The sequence below is a fragment of the Polypterus senegalus genome, chromosome 12 (assembly GCF_016835505.1).
Source record: "Polypterus senegalus isolate Bchr_013 chromosome 12, ASM1683550v1, whole genome shotgun sequence".
Lineage (NCBI taxonomy): Eukaryota > Metazoa > Chordata > Cladistia > Polypteriformes > Polypteridae > Polypterus > Polypterus senegalus.
Window position 1 is genome coordinate 86857947 of NC_053165.1, and position 20670 is coordinate 86878616.

General features: G+C 41.5%; 1 protein-coding gene across 2 annotated transcripts in view; it reads right to left on the minus strand.

Moving 5' to 3' along the window:
* efl1 (elongation factor like GTPase 1) overlaps positions 1-20670 on the minus strand; it is a 203804-nt gene that overhangs the window by 143203 nt on the left and 39931 nt on the right. The window lies entirely within an intron of this gene.

The following is a 20670-nucleotide window of genomic DNA, read 5'->3' on the forward strand; positions in this document are numbered from 1 at the left end:
AGCAGCCTAATGATAATGAGACGCAAAACAAGACGCCGTGTGACCAGCTAACCACAGTATTTGAAAGTAAAGAAAGGTGAAGGTCTCAGTAAGGTTAATCTGCTCAGGTTATCAAAACGTTTTGATGGTGTTCTTAGAAAAAACTGAAAATCCACAGTTTTAGAAATGTCTGCTCTGGTAGAATGAGGGCAGCAACAAGCCAAGGAATGGGTTTAATTAACAACAAAAATGGACTTCTCGTTAAGAAACTAGTTGGAGTGAAATTGGTTGGAGTTTGATGTTCCAGTTTAGCTGGTCATCGGTCAGCTCATTTCACATCTCTTTTCTGTTTGACTACCATTTAATGGAGAATAGAATCAATTCAGAGGACTGAATCCTTAAAAACAGAGCTATTAAAATGAAGGGAAATTAAGTTAATTAGCAGTGAAAACTGGTCACTGATTAGAAAAATTGTTAGAAGGAAAACCTGCCGCCACTGCGGCCCTCCAGGACTGGAGTTCGACACCCCTGCTCTACTACAACACACTTGCACCTTACCATCAGCAAAAGGCGAAATTAAAGATGGCCCAAGTTAAAGCATAAGCCCCTTAAGCCAGCATTTTAACCGGATCTATGCTACATTACAGAATGGAGGGGAAGGAATCATTTAATTACTCTGCAACATAAAAGAGCCAGGCTCAAAGGCAGAAAGTGTTTCATGTTGAGTAAACATTAGTAAGTGCACAAAACCATAAACCGCTACAAAAGAAGATCACACACAGGCCACCAACTTGCTGAAGATGCTAGTCTGATGCCAAAAAAAAGTGCAATGGTTTCATCCATGCTAATAAATCATCTAGTGTAGGAGTTTGGAAAAAGTGAGAATAAACTTAAAAAGAATCCAAGTCAAAACTGAACAGTCTCTTCTATATAAATACAGTTCATTCAATGTCACGATAAAACACAGCAGATACATTAACTAATTTACTGAACGGACGAACAAGACATTAGCCCCCCCGAAGAACTGTTCACAATGTGGCAACTGTCAATGCTCATGTCGGGCAAATGTGAAAGTCGCTAAGCCTCACCCTGCAGCAGTCGAAAAAACACAAGGGGCAGCTTTAACATTCTGCCTTCTCATGCAGAACAGAAAATAATATATATATATATATATATATATATATATATATATATATATATATATATATATAAATGTGCATAAAGGAACACGGTCTGCTGTTCTGATTGCAACATCAAGATGTACACTGGTGATCTTTTTAAAACTATATCACATGAAGAATGTGTACTAAATCTACATCTGCACATCAGTAGACACTCGACAGACTGAGCTACTGTATACTGACCTACTGTATATTATTTCTTTCTCTCAAGCTTCTGTGAACTGTTAATTTCCCTCAGGTCAAATAAAGTGTGTATATATATATATATATATATATATATATATATATATATATATATTGTGGCAGTAGGGGGCGCTAGTGCTCCCTTGAACCCTCAGGTACCACGCTAGACACCGGATACAAGTCCAAGACTCTTTATTAATTATCAACAATGTGCACTAAGCACCCTCCACACTACTCCAATACCAATCACAATAATCTCTCCTCCTCGCCCAGACACTTCGCCTCTCTACCTCCCAACTCAGCTAAGTGTCTGGACTGGCCCATAGTCCTTTTATACACCCTGACCTGGAGGTGTTCCTGCCCAATCAGACCACGGTTCCTTATTCCTTCCAGGTCAGGGTAAACAGTCCTTTTCTTCAACCCGGGAGCACGTCGTTCCTTCCTGTCATGTGACCGTGACGTACTCCCGGGTTATAGGGCACACAAGAGCCCACAAGCCTCCCCTACAGCGACTCCCGGTGGCCCCCAAGGTATCCAGCAGGGCTGTGTATAAATACTACATAGTCCATGAGGCCCTGCTGGAACTTGGGGCACGATCCTGCTGTCGGGAGAGCTCCTCCTGGCGGCCTGGGGGTGAGGGCCGGAACACGAAGCCGGCAGTCCTCCACAATATAAACACATTTGTATATATACATATGTACAGGTATATACAGTACAGGCCAAAAGTTTGGACAAACCTCGTCATTCAATGTGTTTTCTTTATTTTCATGACCATTTACATTGGTAGATTCTCACCGAAGGCATCAAAACTATGAATGAACACATGTGGAGTTATGTACTTAACAAAAAAGGTGAAATAACTGAAAACATGTTTTATATTCCAGTTTCTTCAAAACAGCCACCCTTTGCTCTGATTACTGCTTTGCACACTCTTGGCATTCTCTCGATGAGCTTCAACAGGTAGTCACCTGAAATGGTTTTCACTTCACAGGTGTGCCTTCTCAGGGTTATTTAGTGGAATTTCTTGCTTTATCAATGGGGTTGGGACCAGCAGTTGTGTTGTGCAGAAGTCAGGTTAGGTGGACGATCATTTATTTTTCAACAGGACAATGACCCCAGGCTGTGTAAGGGCTATCTGACCAAGAAGGAGAGTGATGGAGTGCTGTAAATGGTCATGAAAATAAAGAAAACACATTGAATGAGGAGGTGTGGCCAAACTTTTGGCCTGTACTGTACATCCTATACAGTGACTTATTTAGGTATCTATCTATTCTTTACGAGTTTCTTTTTAATGTACCTAAATTGTTGAACTTGCCTACTACACCATCTCTCTATCAAATATAGTGTTTTATCTATGTATCTATCCATCCATCCATCTGATATAGGTTTCATGTTACTCTATCTACATTTTTAATCTTGCCTGCTATACCATCTGTCTATCTGTCTATCCAGTATAGTGCTTTATCAAAAATCTATGTATCCAAGTTTTTTGTTAATCTAAATTTTTAATCTTGCCTCCTACTCCAGCTATCTTACCGTACCTTACATACAGGGTGGTCCAGATCTAATTATGCAGATCCAGATGGTCTGGATGACTTTGATTGATGCGTGGACGATTCAAGTTCGCCGATAAGACAATTCTTCATGTCGTCAGTTCGCACACTTCACGATGGTCTGGGATTTTTCGGGTGATTTTCTATGTAATAAACTTAATAAGTTATATCGTAATGAAAATTGCATAACTAGATCTGGACCACCCTATACTGTATGTATCTGTATATCTATTGTGAAAGATGCTCGGACACAGACAGACACGGAGACCAACAAATCTAAAACACACGCGATTTATTTTTACAGCACAACACAGCCACAGTATACTCAGCTCACAGTCCTTTTCTAGTGACACCTCCACTCCTCTCTTGCAAGTTCTGTCCACTACCACCCGACTCCGGCTCCCCAAGTGGAGTGAGGCGGCCTTCTTTATACTGCATTTGGGTGTGGCGGAAGTGCTGCATGCCAAGGCTCCAGAGCTGTCCAGGCACCCACTGGCGGTGGCCATGGACCCCCACAGGGTTGAGCTTCCCAGCTCCATATCCGTAGTCCCGATGCTATCCAGGGGTGCTGCCCTCTTGCGCCCCAGGGAAGATACTGCCCCTCTCCCGGTCCTTCCCTTCTCCAGGCATCCACGTGGGGCAAGATCCCAGGTCGTCTGCCACACTATCTATTTATCCATCCATCCTATACGAGTTTTGTGTATAATCTAAATTTTTAATCTTGCCTACGCTACCATCTATCCATCCATCCAGCCTATACAATACAAGTTAATCTATGTTAAATTTTAATCTTGCAAACAATACCCATCTAATAAAGTGTCTTTCCTATGTATCATCTGTCCATCCATCTCAGAAAAGTTCCCCTGCAGGAATAGTTTGCATCAACTTTCAAGGCTTCTTCATCCGCCATTGTTGTAGAAAAGCTGTAAGCTGTTAAACAATTACATGTACTGTATAAAAAGGTCTTTATGTAGAGGTCTGTATTTTTTTCAGCTTTTTGTAACATAAACCTTTTTTGTTTTTTTTTTTTGTTTGTTTTTTTAAACCCTGGGCAGTTTAATGCTTATCATTGTACCACCATTTCAGGTTATTCGCTGGACTTGAATTGCTTAAATTTCAATAAAAACAAGAAAAAAAAGGAAGCATCCTAAAACATTTGACCAATGGCATAAACAGTGGATTCAGTGCGTATTCTGCACCCTTTGCTTTGTGCACAATTTGTGTTTCAAGGTTTAACTCCCTCCATCCATCTATTCTCCAACCCGCTGAATCCGAACACAGGGTCATGGGGGTCTGCTGGAGCCAATCCCAGCCAACACAGGGCACAAGGCAGGAACCAATCCCGGGCAGGGTGCCAACCCACTGCAGGACACACACAAACACACCAAGCACATACCAGGGCCAATTTACAATCGGCAATCCACCTAACCTGCATGTCTTTGGATTGTGGGAGGAAACCGGAGCGCCCGGAGGAAACCCACGCAGACACGGGGAGAACATACAAACTCCACGCAGGGAGGACCCGGGAAGTGAACCCGGGTCTCCTAACTGCGAGGCAGCAGCGCTACCACTGCGCCACCGTGCCGCCCAGGTTTAAATGGATAAATTTGCCATTATTACCCATCAATCTACATTTAATAACAAATAACGACAAAGTGAAAAGTCTGCAAATTTATTAAAAACCAAAAACTGAAACCTCTCATTTATGTAAGACTGGCTTCCCAGCTGAGAAGTACTCCCTTCCCTTACCTAGCTGGGAGACCAACACAATGAACTGTACAGAAGAGAAGAGCAACAGTACTTGCATCCCAGCAGCAATGGATGGGAATTGCATGCCCAGCTGTGATGCCAAACGACAAAATGGATGGAGCATCCCAACTGGAATAAGTAATGTACTCTTTCTCGGTCGGGAGACCACATATATGGGACAATGGGAGACTGCCCCTCGCATGTAGGTTGCTCCACACAAACACTGGGTAGCTGCATCCCTTATGGCAAACCCCTGTTATAGATGCCCGCAGGGCACCATGGGAGTTGTAGTCCCATAAGTCTGCCCTATTGGGTTCCATGGGGGCCGCCAGAGAGAAAGTTGTTGAGAAGTGAAGGCTCAGGTTCCACTTGGCCTGGAAGTGCTTTCCGGAGACAAGCCACTGGTACTGGAAGTACTTCTGGGTTGGGGCTTAAAAGGAAGCCCATGTCGTCACCTGGGGAGTCAAAGTCGGGAGAGAAGACGGACAACGCTTGCCTGGGAGGAGTGGAAGAGAGAAGGAGGAGAATAAAAAAAAAGGATTGTGCAGTGTGAAAAGAAGCCCGTTTAAAAGGTACACTAGTGGGTGTGGAGTCGTGGATGGAGTTTTGGGGTTCTGGGAATGCCACATACAGGCCAGAGTATTCAGACCCATACTGTGGTCAGATGTATCCTGTCCTGTATACATATTCACAAATTCAAAAACCAAATCCCCCCCCACCACACACACATACACGAGGTGTTTTAAAATAAAAAATAAAAAAAAAAGAACTGAACACTTTTAAATCATGTATGTATTACACAGTTAACAATGTCAGCCAGTTCCCCTTAACGACTTCCAGATTTTGGCACTTGAAGAAATGAAGGAACGCATTGTGGCCGCCATGTTAACCATCGACAGTGATGTGCTACCAAGGGTCTGGGATCAATCAGACTACAGAGTGGGACACAAGGGGCACATATTGAGCATTTTTAAAATTAAGAAGAAAAAAAAAAAAATCAGTTACTTTACAGATTGGTTGACGTTATATTTCACATGATACAGTACACATTTTTGAAAGTGTTCACGTCTTTCTGATTTCCCCCTCTATCGAACTCCGATGATCGGTGTCAGTCGTCACTTTCAAAACGTTTTGTCATTCATTTTTTATTTTACACAGAGTATTCTATTTGTGTGTGGGTGTGTGTGTGTGTTTAATTCAGTAGCAGTGCTGTTTAACATCAACTATTTAATTGAAAACGAGTTTGTCAAAAATTGGGCAAAACAATGAGCACCTTGATTAACGTGTATAAATAAACTTGCTGCACAATGTTCATTTTTGTTAACGAATGTGTTTTTAACATAAAATTTAATTAATGATGATGATACACTGGACTATAAAAAAAAAATACACATAATGCTTTTTTGTTACTGTTAATAGTGGATACAATTATATATTTTGGATCAGCGGTAGCCCCAGATGGAGAATGAGAGGCAGTGATAAGCCACAGAGTGCAGTGTGGATGGAAGAATTGGGATAAAGGAATCGGGAGTGTTGTGTGATTGAAGAGGTCAGGTTTTGAAGACTGTAGAAGCAGGCAGACACGGCAGGGGCACCCTCAGCCCCAAAGAAGGCACTCTGAGCCTCAGGACAGGCAGCAGAATTTGGCTTTATTGTACAGCACACATACAGACTCACCTCAGATGGAACAATGAGCAACCAGACATAGGCAGCTTTTACTTTTATTACAATTCTTATCACTTACTCCATTATTCTTCCTCATCTGACTTTTAGCATTCCACTGCTCAAGTGCTGCCTCTAATTAACTCCACCGATAATTCTTAGTTGAGGGGGTGTTAAACCCCACTCTGTCCATCTTATCTATTTGACAAGGAGTATTCTCTCTGTCTATTATGTCAGGGCTTGCTACCATAATTTATAACCAAAGAGTTCACATTCCCTCTCTAATTGAAGGGGGTCCATCCTTCCGGCTCTCCAGCACGCTATTTGCCATCGAGCAATTGGCTGTTTACTTTCAAAATGCATCAGAGATAAAAGGGATTTTCAGAGAAGGACTTGAACAGAAAGTTTAAAAAATTTTGTGGTCCAAGCGCAAAATTTCTAATAGTTTTGTTTAGACCAGTTTGTATGTCTGTCTGCTTTACACGAGAGAACTACTTAACGGATTTGGATCGGGTTTTTTTCTATAATTTGCTTGAACATTCTGTTGATTTCTGTTGAAGTATCATAGTTTGCTTGCCGTACCGATTTATTAGGGCGAATCCGAGAGGGGGAGAGAGAGAGAGAGAGAGAGAGAGAGAGAGAGAGAGAGGGAGATAGAGGCTGAGGGGCGGGGCCATCCTCACTCACACGCCAGCCTCAGGGCGTAACTCCGCTCAGTTAGCGAACGAGAGAACTACTTAACGGATTTAGATCTTTTTTTTTCTACTAGGCTGACCCGCCTTTTAAGGTGACCGACTTTTAAGTTGACCACTTCTTAAGGGAATTCAATATGTAGATCAATTTGATATTTTATACAAACTCATTAATTTGGTTATATTGCATTTGAGCGGTATTACTTTAATACTCGTAGTTTCTGTTATTTTTGTGATGAAATTTAAACTTTTTTTCTATATTGAGGTCGCCCTTTTGAACCCCCCTGATATTTACTACGCGGTGAGGCATTTGTACTCCATCAACATTAATTATTTCCAGAAACATAATTTTGTCTATTTTTCCAGCGCATTGCGAACAAAAGCAAGGGAACGATGGGAGCACCAGAACTCTGCTCACATCGCGTCGCTTCGTACCGCAAGCTGCAAGTAGTAAGTCTGTGATAAGCGGAATACCGCTACGCTTTCCACTCACAGGACGGAAGGACAATCCCGACCGCTTTTATATAGTAAGAAAGAAGAAGAAGATATCGCACAGTCTGGAGTAGAAAATCATCTTTAACCTGGAAAAACGAAACTACAAATCCCATCGTGCATTGCAAAATGGACGGGGCATGTGTGAAACTCCGCGCCTGCGTAGCACTCACGGGACAGAAGGACAATCCTGACCGCTTTTATATAGAAGGATAATCTGCTTGAACATTCCAGTTGATTTTGTGGGCCGAGGGGAGGGGGAAGAGTGACGTCAAGTGTAGAGAACTGGACCGGGACCCTCCTCACTGTCCGATTTCAGTACTATGCAGATGATATGGCACTGTATATATCAGATCCACATAATTCTGTGCCTGTAGTCGTAACAGCACTAGCAGAATTTCAAATGATATCTGGACTCGGGGCAGCACGGTGGCACAGTGGGTAGCACTGCTGCCATGTGATTAGGGGACCTGGGTTGTCTTCCCGGGTCCTCCCTGCATGGAGTTTGCATGTTCTCCCCGTGTCTGCATGGGTTTCCTCCCACAGCCCAAAGACATGCAGGTTAGGTGCATTGGTGATCCTAAATTGTCCCTAGTGTGTGCTTGGTGTGTGGGGGTGTGTGTGTGGCCCGTGCGGTGGGCTGGTGCCCCACCCAGGGATTTGTTCCTGCCTTGCGCCCTGTGTTGGCTGGGATTGGGTCCAACAGACCCCCATGACCCTGTAATTAGGATATAACAAGTTGGATAATGGATGGATGGATAGAATTTGAGCAAAAGAGTGCTTTTTCCAGTGAATTCTCTAGAAAGCAACATTAGCTTGGACACCTTCCCTTTTATTGTTGCAGATCAGTTTACATACCTAGGGGTCAACATCACGAGTAAACCTAAAGCTCTTTTTCAACAAAAAAGACGTGCATAGATGGTGCACCCTTCATCTCACTTTAGCAGGGAGAATTAACACTGTCAAGATGAATAGCCTTCCCTAAGCTTCTGTTTCTATTTCAAAACATCCCCATATACATTAACAGATCATTTTTTAAGAAATTAGATTCAATCATAGCCTCATTTATTTGGAATTTGAAATATCCATCCATCCAAACGTCGACTCTACAATGACCTAAATCAGAAGGTGGCACGGCACTACCTAACTTTCAATTTTACTACTGAGCGGCAAACATACAAGCTATAAAAACCTGGACATGAACATAAATAGATGAACACACACAGGCTTGGTCCGCAATAGAAATGAAATCCTGCAGCACTTCTTTATAGTCCTGGCTTTGTACACCAATAAATATGAAGTATCGTCAATATACTAAGAATAACCCAAGGCACAGAACCTGTGCCTGCTGTCCCACTGGCTTTTGTAACAAGACACTGGTGATAACATATCTTAGCCATATTACTGACATACAACAACATTTATTTACTAGCAACTTGGCACACGCTACGCTGCGCGTTGGATGACCACAGTTGAAGGACTCCCTGTTTAAACGCGGCTGCCATTCGTGAACCGGGTCTTTCATAGCACCACATTTATGTCTGTGAGTGGTGAGTGTCAGTTTGAGAGCATTCACTCTGAGTTTCTTGCGAGACCGTACGTTTCTGTATATTACGGTTGTTTGCAATCATAAGGACTTGTCGTCGGGCGTCTCATTGGCACGCTTTTGCCTCTTTCTTTGGCGATCATGGCGTAATCTGTCTTCTCTCTCTGTAGGGGTTTCAATTGCCTTTCATTGTGCGGCAGAGACGCGTCGTTGAGCTAATCTGTGTGAATGCTGAGTGTCCGTTTCTTGCGAGTGACTGTCACGCCTTTGCCTCTTTGCTTCGCGTGATCACGCTGTAATGTGTCCTTCTCGCAGCAGCAGGTTTAGTTGCGTTTCGTTTCGGCATTGTTCTGTAAGGTCTCCTCCGTACAAGTGCACATGGGTAGCTGAAGACGGAAAGGCATAGTGGGCATAGTGACACCCACGAATTGGTGACCAGGGGAACCCTCAGACTCGGGGCTCGAAATACTCAAGTGCACATGTTATTTATAATTTCATTTTTTTTTTTTGGTTATGAACTTCCCCAAAAGAGTTGATCCCTGTAAATAGTTAATAGTATATCAACAATATAATCTGTTGTAGTACGGGCGTTAATTAGCGTCACAACTCATAACCTGCATACACCACGTGTTTGGCTGTAACGCCAGAAGCGCGGTGGACGCTGTAAGGGTAGATTGTGGTTTCTGTTTCTTTCGTGATTTTTTTTATTTCATTTTATTGATTATTTAATAGGCAGAGGGGAGAAGACGTTAATGTGACGCTCTGTCTATTTCTTTACTTTTGTTTTGAAAAGATTTTCGGGAACAGGAAAAATAAAAGCAAAGGGGAAAGAACGGAGGGGGGTAAGCAGGAATTCTGAGAGGGGACGGACTGGGGCTTTTCTACGGGGCGCCTATACAGCCAAAAGGAACGCGGACCCGGACACGGCACTGGTCTTTTATTATATTGAAGATATAGCACATTTTCATACAAATGATGTAGCTCAAAGAGAAAAAAGACAAAATATATCAAAAATAAAATTAGGCAAAACTAATTAACACACAATAAAAGTAAGGTCTGATGGCCAGGGAGGACAGAAAAAACCAAAAAAAAAACTCCAGACAGCTAGAGAAAAAAAAAAAGAAAAAATCTGCAGGGGTACCAAGGCCACAAGACCACCCAGCCAGCCCCCTCTAGGCATTCTACCTAACAAATGACCTCAATCAGTCCTCACTGTATTCAGGGTTCACATGAAAGAACTTGATGACGATGGTCATGTCTCCTATTCCTGTGTGTCCAAGTCCTATTATTCTTTGTCTCAAGAAAATATCTCCATACAGACAATATTTTTAGTGAAAACTTAAAGCCTTGCCCTCTGTTGCTGAGGTGTTTCACTTACACGTTGTCGAGCTGTGGTGTTTGCTTCCTGCCAACGTTGTGTCTCTTCATCTGTGTCATTAGCATGACATCATTGTTATACGGCGCCGTTTTGCAGCACACACGTCTTTCGTAGTGAGAAGTGAGGTGCAACCACCGAAAAAATTTCAAAGTGCATGCACGTGCCATCTAGTGGCTGTGGTTGAGCGTGAGCAGATCGGACAGCTCCCTACACACACACCCGGCTCTTTCTTTCTTATACAGTGGTACCTTGAGATACGAGTGCCCTAACGTACAAGTTTTTTGAGATACGAGCCGTCACTAGGTCGATTTTTTGCCTTGAGTTACGAGCGAAATTCGAAATACGAGCCATCAAAGAGCTTGTCGCTGCACATTCCGAGGAACTGATGACAGAGGAGTTGACGGAACTACAGACGCAGCAACATACGGAGGTTCTGCAGGAGATCGGTATCGCTGAGGAGGTTATCACAAAGTGAGATAAAGGAAGTGTTGGCAATGTGAGAAAAAGTTTCGAACTTTAAAGAAAAGAAACACCCTGAAGTTACAACTGATCGTGCAGCGGCGCTATTTAATGACACTCGCCTAACTCATTTCAGAAACATTCTAAAGTGGAGGACTAAACAAAGCTCCTTGGACAGGTTTGTATTGAAACGCCCTGCGAATGAAAGTGACGAAAGACTAGTGAAGAAGAAAAAAACTAATGATGAAGAAAATGAAGTTAAGCAAAAGTGAGGTGAAAGAAAAAAACATTACAATACACTAATCGGCTTTGCCAATATCTGTTTATTTCTTTAGATTCTCTTTTATGTATTAGGGTTTATTTTGTTTGTATGCAATATTTGTTCATTATAAATACATTTTTATTATGTTCAAAACATGTAACAAAAAATTGGGGTGGTTTTTAGGGGGCTGGCACGAAATAATCTCATTTCAATTAATTTCATTTTGACTTACGAGCTCGGTCACGGAACGAATTAAACTCGTATCTCAAGGTATCACTGCATGTCTAACTAGCCATCCCCTGCGACTTCGCCCGCGTATTCGTGAAACAGGACAGCGAGGAGGCCCCGCCCAGCTCTCTACTCCTGACGTTACTCTTCCCCATCCCCTCGGCCTGCAGCCTCTGTCTCTCGGATTTGCGCGAATATTTTGCTCCTATAAGCGAACTATGGTTCTTAGCGCAATGAGAGAAGTTACAAAATCAACCGGAATGTTCAAGCAAATTATAGAAAAAAAAAACAGATCTAAATCCGTTAAGTAGTTTTCTCTCATTCGCTAACTAAACGGAGTTAAGGTTACACCATGAGGCTGGCGTGTGAGTGAGAATGGCCCCGCCCATCAGCCTCTCTCTCTCTCTATCGGATTTGCGCTAATAAATCGGTACCGCAAGCGAACTATGATTCTTAGCGCGATGAGAGAAGTCGCAAAATCAACGGAATGTTCAAGCAAATTATAGAAAAAAAACCAGATCAAAATCCGTTAAGTAGTTTTCTCTCATTCGCTAAATAAACGGAGTTAAGGTTACACCCCGAGGCTGGCCCCGCCCATCAGCCTCTCTCTATCGGATTCGCGCTAATAAATCGGTACCGCAAGCGAACTATGATTCTTCGCGCGATGAGAGAAGTCGCAAAATCAACGGAATGTTCAACCAAATTATAGAAAAAAAAAAAACAGATCAAAATCCGTTAAGCAGTTCTCTCGTGAAAAGCGGAAAGACATACAAATGGGTCTTAAAAACTATAAGAAATTTTGCGCTTGGATCACAAAATTTTTTAAACCGTTTCTTAGTGAGCACCTGTGGGCCAAGGGTAGCCTGCATTCCAAATTTCAAGTCCCAAGTCCTCACAGTTCGGGAGATTTCATGATGAGTGAGTCGGTGATATTTGGCTTTTATATAAATAGAAGATGACTGTCACCTTTGTGACTTAATTCGTCATTTGTGTATACCCGGAGCTTCCAAAGCACAGAGGTTTAAATACTTGGGTAGGCAAACACAAACTTTGGAGTTGTTGTTCTTCATTTAAATATCTACAGGAAATGATTTATTTTGACTTTAACAAATGCATCTTAGCAGCATAAGAGATCACATTGAAAATACTGAACAGATAAATATGTCTACAAATCTTTTGTCGCGCAGAAAATTAAGAAGACTTTCAAGCAGACAGAATACTTTTGCACAGCACCGCTTCTAAGAAAGTCCAGGAAAGTATGGACATGACGTGATGAGGAGATATCATGAACATCTGGGCAAAAGAGCGATGGGCATGGAAGTAGAGGGGGCGACAACGTGGAGTGGGGTGAAAAACGTAAAAGAAGATCTGAAAGGAAAAGGGTCTGATTGGCGAGGGGGGTGCAGGACCGAGCTGTTGGGAGAAGGTTAAGGTTGATCAGGCACATTGACCCCACATTGAAGTGGGAAAAGATGAAGAGGAAGAAGAAGCTCATACCAATCACACGCCATATTGCAGACCTTCCATTACTCACGAACGTCTTCCTCTGACAATCATACTTCAGATTCCCCTTTAACATCATTCATAAAGTTAATTTTAGAACCCAATGAAAAGTTTTTATATCTTGCTCGCAAATGCAACATCAAAAACGATGACCTACATTGATCGTTGCTATGGTAACAGCAAACAAGCATCATATTCTTCTACCGCAGATGCATCGCCAAATGTCTCTGAATGCATGTGCTTCTGCAGACGGAGCTTACAATAGAAAAATCATCTGAAAGAACATTACTGTCGAGTCTGTGCTTTGTTCAACAGTATGGAAATGAATTATAAACAATGTTCATTTAGTAAGTACGTGTCCAACAAAAAAAGAAAAAAGCGAAAAGGAACAAGAATGTTACACAACACATGCTTTGAAAACTGTTTGGTATGCAATTACCTAAAATGAAATTGTGGAGTTTGGGAGAATAACTTGAATATAGATCTGAGAAAATGCTTTTTACAGAAAGAAAATGACAGAGATTACTGAAATGATAAAGCAATATACACAAAGCACTAAGTGTGGATTATCAAAAAGGAGAGAAAACAGCTTAGCACAAGGCATAGATGATTTTGCAACAGTTGTCACCTCACATTTCCTACTATGTTCTGTCAGTCATGTACAGAAGAGGAGCCCGTACCTCTCGAAATATTGCAAGAACCCGAAAAGGATAGTGGTGCATCACAAACATTTCCAGTAATAAAATGCATTGCACGTGTCATTCCAACAGATGGCGCACCACAAACTTTAACACTGCTTTCACGAATCCCATATCAATGGGCATATAACAGAGGAATATGCACTGCATTTGTCATTTCAACAGATGGTGCATCAAAAACTTTGACAGTAATAAAATGTACCACTATATGCAATACAAAACACATTCAAATAAATATTAATGCAGTTGGGAGCTTGTGCTGATAACGTGTTGCCTTACCCACCACACAACAAACCCCCTGGACTGGGACCCCAGTGCAGCGGGTGACACCTCAGCACCACACTGGAACAATGTGAATGACGTTTTTTTATTTATTTATTTTTTCTGTTTACGGTGGCTGGAGTGCCAATCCTGCCACCAACACCTGAGGTCTACATTAATTACTTAGATTTCAACCCCATCATAGACGGGTAGTAATAATAACAATAAAAATAATATGTATGTGAATTTCCCCTTGGGATTAATAAAGTATCTATCTAATAATAATTAATTATAACATAAAAATTTTAAACAAAGACACAACAAGATAATTAGAGGCAATTCTGTTAATATGTCTTCCTAAATAGAAAAGTCTTTAACTGTTTTTTTTAAAACAGCCCACAATTTGCTGTGTTCTCAGGTTCTCTGGTAGGGCATTCCAGATCTGTGGAGCAGCAACTGCAAAGGCTCGGCCACCCATTGTACGAGGTTTGGTCGTGGGGGGGGGCGAAGGCAACAGGTATTTGCAAGACGAAGGTTTCTTGTAGTGGACTTTAATATAAGAAGTTCCTTAAGGTTCTGTGGAGCATTTCCATTGCTACACTGGTGAGTGAGCAAACAAGGTTTGTATTCAATACAGAGGTGAATAGGGAGCCAGTGGAATGACCGAAGGATTGGTGAGATATGTACAGTAGTTTAAAAAATTAGACATCTCAAAAAGTACTTGTCCAAAGAATTTTGCAAATCATAGGCCCAGTCCCATGACTAAACAGAGCAGACTGCAAAAATCCGAGAGAAATTAAACAATTCCTATAGAAGTTATTATCGCTGGACAAGCCGTTTTTTGATGCATATGAGGGATGAGTATAACAACAACAAAAACAAAAAATGTATTTATAAAGCACATTTAAGATAAACAGCCAATGCTGACAAAAGTGCTGTACAATCAAAAATAAAATAAATAAAATGAATCACGTAAAAGTTGGCCATTTAGAATTAAAAATAAGCAAAAATAAAGGAAAACAGAATAAATTAAAATAGCAGCAGCAAGATAAGTACAACATCAACAAAAACAAAAATGTATTTATAAAGCACATAAAAAAAGCCAACGCTGACAAAAGTGCCGTACAATCAAAAATAAAATAAATAAAATGAATCACGTAAAAATCGGTCATACAGAATTAAAAATAAACAAAAATAAAGGAATAAATTAAAATAGCAGCAGCAAGATAACAATAAGAGAAAAGGAAAACAAAATGACTCACAGCATTAACGAGTTTTGAATTCATCAAGTTGTCAGTAGCCATGCCACCTGCACTTCAGAAGAGGTCATCCACCTGAAGGTAGGCCTGTTCAGGCCCGGCTAGTACTTGGACGGGAGACCATCTATGAAAAGCTGGGGTTGCTGCCAGAAGAGGTGTTGGCGTGGCCAGCAGGTGGCACCTAGCCTGTGTGGATCCCAACGTCCCCAGTGTAGTGACGAGGACACTGTGCTGTAAAAATGGCATTGTCCTTCGGACGAGACGTAAAACCAATGTCCTGTTTCTCTGTGGTCATTAAAGCTCCCTTCATAAAGAGCAGGGTGGATCCTGATGACCAGGCTAAATTACCCACCTCAGCCTAGTCATTCTGGCCCCCTAATCACCCCCTGTTTCTAATTGGCTAACTATCTCTCACCACTTCACCTCCCAACAGTTACTGTCCGGTACAAAATGGCTGCCGTCGCATCATCCAGGTGGATGGTGCACATTAGTGGTGGATGAAGTGGCTCCCCACTAACTATGTAAAAGCACTCTAAAAAAACACTATATAAAAGTAAAAACATATTATTATTAATAATGCTATTGTCCCTTTATATTTGTCTCAAGGCACAGTTCAGCAACTAAGCATTTCACTGCACGTTGTACTGCGTGCATAAATTATATATGAAAAAAAATATATAAAATAAAATATATATATATATATATATATATATATATATATATATATATATATATATATATATATATATATATATATATATATATATATATATATGACCACGAGCAAGTCACTTCACCTCCCTGGGCTCCAACTGGAAATGTAAGCATTATAAGTCCATCCATCCATTCATCCAACCCGCTATATCCTAACTACAGGGTCATGGGGATCTGCTGGAGCCAATCCCAGCCAACACAGGGCGCAAGGCAGGAAATAAATCCTGGGCAGGGCGTGCGCACACACACACACACACACACACACACACACCAGGCACAATTTAGGACTGTGGGAGGAAACTGACGCAGACACGGGGAGAACATGCAAACTCCACAAAGAGAGGACCCGGGAAGCGAACCCGGGTCTCCTAACTGCGAGGCAGCAGTGCTATCCACTGCTCCACCATGCCACCCGTGTTATAAGTCACCATGGATAAAGACGTCAGCCAGATAAATAAATGTAAATCTGGCTTAAACCGTAGTGTACACTTCTGAGGCCATGCAGCTGCAATTACCACATTAACATGATATGCGCAATGTGGCATAGTGGAGAAAACATTACAATATAAATTACAATGTTACTGGGTTCAACATTATACTTAATGTGCCAGTAGACTTGTCACTTGTCATACAAATATGAAACACTGGAAACGGCTAAAAATACGTACACAAGAATTGTCAGAAAAAAAAAGTGACAGACAGGCAAAGAGACGACAGAAGGACGTAACTGAATGGTGCGCTAAAGTTGAGCTGTGAGACACAGAGTGCTGCAGTAACATGGTGAATAAAGTTAAAACTATCTTATCGCACAAAAACGTCCTTTTAGTTCAGGACATTAGAGCAAAACTGTAATGTGCATGAGAGCATACATACTATAAAAGAGACCTTTTTTTTTACATTTATGTTTGGAAATCTCATAACATTTGTAGCAGTGTGAGCCGAAACAGACAGCAATGATAGAAAAAGCTGTTGGACAATTAGTAGTGTAGGTGACTGGAAACTGGCAAGAAATGTTCATTTTAACGGGTTTATTTTGTCAAAAATTGATTTCAAGACACTCACAGCACCAAAAAAAAAAAAAAGTATACTATATCTATAATTGGCCAAGGTCTCCATGATGGTGACTTTGTGGTTGACTTTAATCTCCACCATTGCCAACAGACCATAGATCATTAAGTAATTAAGGGACGTATATACAGTCATATGAAAAAGTTTGGGAAGCCCTCTCAGCCTGCATAGTAATTGACTTTCCTTTCAACTAAAAAGATAACAGTGGTATGTCTTTCATTTCCTAGGAACATCTGAGTACTGCGGTGTTTTCCGAACAAAGATTTTTAGTCAAGCAATATTTAGTTGTATGAAATTAAAAATTAAATGTGAAAAATGTGGGTACCGCTTGTAATTTTGCTAATTTGAACACATGTCACTGCTCAATGCTGATCACTTACAACACCAAATTGGTTGGATGAGCACGTTAAGCCTTGAACTTCATAGACAGGGGTGTCCAATCATGAGTGGTACAAGATATTTAAGGTGGTCAATTGCAAGTTGTGCTTCCTTCCCTTTGACTCGCCTCTGAAGAGTGACAGACAGCATGGGATCCTCAAAGCAACTCTCAAAAGATCTGAAAACAAAGATTGTTCAGTCTCATGGTTTAGGGGAAGGTTGCAAAAAGCCATCTCCGAGGTTTAAACTGTCAGTTTCAACTGTGAGGAATGGAATCAGGAAATGGAAGGCCACAGGCACAGTTACTGTTAAACCAAAGCAGGTCTGGCAGGCCAAGAAAAATACAGGAGTGGCATATGAGCAGGATTGTGAGAATGGTGACAGACAACCCACAGATCACCTCCAAAGACCTGCAAGAACATCTCGCTGCAGATGGTGGATCTGTACATTGTTCTACAATTCAGCGCAATTTGCACAAAGAACATCTGTATGGCAGGGTGATGTGAAAGCCGCCCTTTCTGCACTCATGTCACAAACAGAGTTGCTTGTTGTATGCCAATGCTCATTTAGACAAACCAGATTCATTTTGGAACAAAGTGCTTTAGACTGATGAGACAAAATAGAGTTATTTGGTCAGAACAAAAAGCGCTTTGCATGGCGGAAGAAGAACACAGCATTCCAAGAAAAACACCTGCTACCTACTGTCAGATTTGGTGGAGATTCCATCATGCTGTGAGGCTGCGTAGCCAGTTCAGGGACTGGGGCCCTTGTTAAAGCCGAGGGTCGCAAGAATTCAACCCAATATCAACAAATTCTTCAGGATAATGTTCAAACATCAGTCACCAAGTTGAAGTTACGCTGGGGTTGGATATTCCAACAAGACGATGACCCAAAACACAGTTCGAAATCTACAAAGACATTCATGCAGAGGGTGAAGTACAATGTTCTGGAATGGCCGTCACAGTCCCCTGACTTGAATGTCATCGAAAATCTATGGGATGATTTGAAGCAGGCTGTCCATCAAATTGAACTGAACTGGAGAGATTGTGTATGAAGAATGGTCAACAATACCTCCATCCAGAATCCAGACACTCATCAAAGGCTATAGGAGGCGTCTAGAGACTGTTAGATTAGAAAAAGGAGGCTCAACTAAGTATTGATGTCATATCTCAGTTGGGGTGCCTAAATTTATGCACCTGGGCTTAAATAGTGGCATTTCTCAGTCGGACCAGGGGTTGGCACCGTCATCTGATTCTCTTTATGTCCCTCTGCAGACCAAGTGAAGACTGTACCTCCCAATGACATCACCTTTGGTCCACCCAATGATGAGGTCCCTTTCCGGCACCTGCCCATGAGGTCATTTTCCAGCACCCGCTGATGACATCTCCTCCGGTATACAGAACCCACCTACTGAAGACATTTCCTGTTCCAGCCTCTCTAATCCCACCTTTTCCTGTTTCGTCCATATTATATACCATATATACCCGCGGATAAGTCGGGACTTGATTTTACAGTATAATTTATGATGTCGGTCGGATTGTAACGGCTGACCCCTTACCCAGACCGGCCACTACACTACCAAGACTTATTCCTTGGATTACCTTAGGTTTCTTGCTCCAATAACAAGCCATACTCCTTATAGGTTGTCTTATTTTTTCCCAACACAACAAAATAATCAGAAACAGTAAACAGATATGTAAAATTAAACGCTGATATATTGAAAAAATGAAAAGACAGACAAATATTCAATAATAAATATATATGTGCACCCAAACCACCACTTATCCCAAAATCACCAGTGACTAATTATTATAAGAAACACGAATATGCAAATATTTACATTAAACCCTCCTTTGCCCCTAAACAATAAACAAAAGCACACAACACAAATACAGTACACAGATTGGATAAATTCAGCAATTGAAAATGTAGTGATAAATGTGTCCCAAAATAAAGTTCTGCGGTATTGAAAACTGGCTGTGTTGATATTGTGTTTCCTCGCGACAACAAAACAACCTCACCGTAAACGTCCTGGCAATACAGTGGAACCTCGGGTCACGACCGTAATTCATTCCAAAACTCTGGTCGCAACCCGATTTGGTCGTGACCCGAAGCAATTTCCCCCATAGGATCGTATGCAAATACAGTTAATCCGTTCCAGACCGCACAAACTGTATGTAAATATATAAATATTTTTTAAAGATTTTTAAGCACAAAAATAGTTAATTATACCATAGAATGCACAGTGTAATAGTAAACTAAATGTAAAAACATTGAATAACACTGAGAAAACCTTGAACAGAGAAAACTAACCTTGCAGGAGTTTACACTACAAACTTACGAACCACTCGCTGTAAACACTTATTTTTAATGAGTTTAAAGCACAGGGAAAAAAATGAACATTTGAAAAATCCGTAAATTTATACAAAAACTAACCATAAACAACCAAGAAAACTAACCTTGCAGGAGTCGAGTTCTGGCCTGAAGGTGGCTGGAGAGGAGATTATAGTTTTGAGATAAAGTCTGTGAATAGGCACCCATCTTGCTTCCGGGAGCCCTTAAACCCGTCATTTGTCGGTAATGTTACCGATGAGCATGACAGTGAGGCACTACAATGGAGCGATCAGATGGTGCAAAAAGTGCCAAGTGCTTTTATTAAAATCAACAAAACAACAATGAAAAACAAAGTCCAAATTAAATAAAGTGCAGTGCTTTCAGAATCCTTCAATAAATAAATAATCCCATAAAAACAGAAGTGGAGGTTAAAATGTTCGTCTCCCGATTGTGTGGTCGTGAACAGGTGCAAAAGTTTGGCGAACTTTTTGGTTGTAACCCGATTTGTACGTGTTCAGAGACGTTCGTGACCCGAGGTTCCACTGTAGTTGGAATGGATTCGAACCCTGGGGTTATCGGCTATGGCTGTCATGATGTAGAATTGGAGGATGAAAAAGCAGGCAGTGGAATTAAGCAATAAATAGCAGTGATGAGTTTGTAGATTGGTGGGAAATTGTCTCCTTTTTCTCTCTCTCTCTCCTCTCCCGACTGTCCTCTTTCACCTTCGCTCCTCTTTTTTAAATGTAAAATGTCCCGGATGTATCTGGTGTGTAAACGGGCGATTTCCATCTCGTGGCTGCGTCTCTCTTCATCATCCATACCCTCTGCACTTACGGGGACAACATTCACTGATGCGCACATAACGGACAGTAAAACGGGACGATCAAAACAAAACGCACTCAGCACAAACATAGAATATACTATTATGTAGCCCCGCTACAGTATACGTCAAATGCGGAAAACTCACATTATTGGTCCAAGAGATTATGATATGCTAACGCCCACCTCAGAGAGTAAACATGGAGCACAAGGCCTTTTTTTCTACGTGGGTGCAGCAATGCGTTGTATCAGTGTGTGCTCCTAACCTATCA